Below are 2,466 nucleotides of genomic sequence, written 5' to 3' on the forward strand. Positions count from 1 at the left end.
TACTAAGGTCAAATCTAAGTGGATCAAGGAACTCCACATAAAACCAGAGACAGTGAAACTTAGAGGAGAAAGTGGGGGAAAGCCTTGAAGATAAGGGCACAGGAGAAAAATTCCTGAATTGAACAGCAAAGGCTTGTACTGTAAGATTGAGAATCGACAAATGGGACCTCATAAAACTGCAAAGCTTCTGTAAGGCAAAAGACACTGTCAATAAGACAAAAAGTCCACCAACAGATTGGGAAAGGATTTTTACCTATCTTAAATCAGATAGGAGACTAATATCCAACATATATAAAGAACTCAAGAAGGTGGACTCCAGAAAATCAAATAACCCCATTAAAAAATGGGACTCAGAGCTAAACAAAGGAATTCTCACCTGAGGAATACGGAATGGCTGAGAAGCACCTGAAAAAATGTTCAGCATCCTTAATCATCAGGGATATTCAAATCAAAACAACACCAGTCAGAATGATCAAGATCAAAAATTTAGGTGACAGCAGATGCTGGGGAGGATGTGGAGAAATAGGAACACTCTTCTATTGTTGGTGGGATTGCAAGCTTTTATGACCACTCTGGAAATCAGTCTGGTGGTTCCTCAGAAAATTGGACATAGTACTACCGCAGGTTCCCACAATACCTCTCCTGGGCATATATCCAGAAGATATTGCAACCGGTAAGAAGGACACATGCTCCACTATGTTCATAGCAGTCTTATTTATAATAGCCAGAAGCTGGAAAGAACCCAAATGCCCCTCAACAGAGGAATGGATACAGAAAATGTGGTACATTTACACAATGGAGTACTACTCAGGTATTAAAAAGAATGAATTTATGAAATTCCTAGCCAAAAGGATGGACCTGGAGGGCATCATCCTGAGTGAGGTAACCCAATCACAAAAGAACTCACATGATATGTGCTCTCTGATAAGTGGATATTAGCCCAGAAACTTAGGATACCCAAGACATAAGATACAATTTGTAAAACACATGAAACTCAAGAAGAATAAAGGCCAAAATGTGCACACTTTGCCCCTTCTTAGAATTGGGAGCAAAACACCCATGGAAGGAGTTACAGAGACAAAGTTTGGAGCTGAGACGAATGGATGGACCATCTAGAGACTGCCATATCCAGGGATCCATCCCATAATCAGCCTCCAAATGCTGACACCATTGCATACACTAGCAAGATTTTGCTGAAAGGACCCTGATATAGCTGTCTCTTGTGAGACTATGCCGGGGCCTAGCAAACACAGAAGTGGATGCTCACAGCCAACTATTGGATGGATCACAGGGCCCCCAATGGAGGAGCTGGAGGAAGTACCCAGAGAGCTGGGGGGATCTGAAACCCTATAGGTGGAACAACAATATGAACTAACCGGTACCCTCCAGAGCTTGTGTCTCTAGTTGCATATATATCAGATGATGGTCTGGTCGGCCATCAGTGGAAAGAGGCCCATTAGTCATACAGACTTTATATGCCTCAATACAGGGGAACGCCAGGGCCAAGAGGTGGGAGTGGGTGGGTTGGGGAGTGAGTGTGGGAGGGTGTGGGGGACTTTTGGGATAGCATTGGAAATGTAAATGAAATAAATACCCAATAATAATATTAATAATAATCAGAAGAAGAAGAACAACAACAACAACAACAAAAGCAGACTCACTCCCTTATAATGATAGATGCCTATAAACCCAAACTTGTGGTTCTTAGGCAGAAAGATAGGGAGTTTGAGGTCAATTGTGAGTTTCAGTCTGGAACTCTAGTCTCATCACCTCTTTTTATTTTCCAAGTTTCAGGGATTTATTCATCAGTGTCATAAACTTCCACCCAAAACTCAACATGACTTCATGCATTCAGAGACTTCTTTCCTGCTTAAGTGGAAAATTGTGAGGATGGCTTCTGAAATACCTTCATTATAAGCAGCTTTACAGCGAACTTCATAGTTTAGAAGTCTGGGCCTTCTTTCTTCAGTTTGCTGTAGTCCACATTGACTGAGTAGAACATCTATTGTTCATTGGGACCCAGCTTCTTCCAAGGCTCTGGGTTGTTCTTCCTGTCCCAGGTGACATCTGGATTGAACAATGCCAAGCGCATCACACACAGTACTGCTCCAGTACCCCTGGCTCAGATATATATGAAGAGAGGGATCAAGCTGGGATGCTTCTTGGCTTGCCCGATGATCTGGGGGAGCATGTTTGTGGCACAGGCCTACCTACACAGAGAGAGAAGATCAGGAGACACACTAAGCCACTTCAGCAACCTAGCTGGCTCAGCACCTCTTCCAAATAAAACTTTTAAAGACTTTAGTATCTAGAAATGTACTAAAGATGTAATTATAGTCTTATACTACCTGCCCACATTCCCCAGTCTATTGTAGCCTCTAACCTTCTCTTTTGCATAATTGATAATGGTTAGTCTTAATGAAACATGATTATCTGGCTATTTTAATTAAAGAAAAACTCTCAAGT

At 42.0% G+C, this 2,466-nt stretch overlaps 1 pseudogene; it reads right to left on the reverse strand.

The window, feature by feature from the left end:
• Positions 1 to 1,942: 1,942 nt before the first annotated feature.
• LOC110287554 lies at positions 1,943 to 2,191 on the reverse strand (annotated as a pseudogene).
• Between the last annotated feature and the right edge of the window lie 275 nt (positions 2,192 to 2,466).

The sequence above is a fragment of the Mus caroli genome, chromosome X, assembly GCF_900094665.2.
Source record: "Mus caroli chromosome X, CAROLI_EIJ_v1.1, whole genome shotgun sequence".
NCBI lineage: Eukaryota > Metazoa > Chordata > Mammalia > Rodentia > Muridae > Mus > Mus caroli.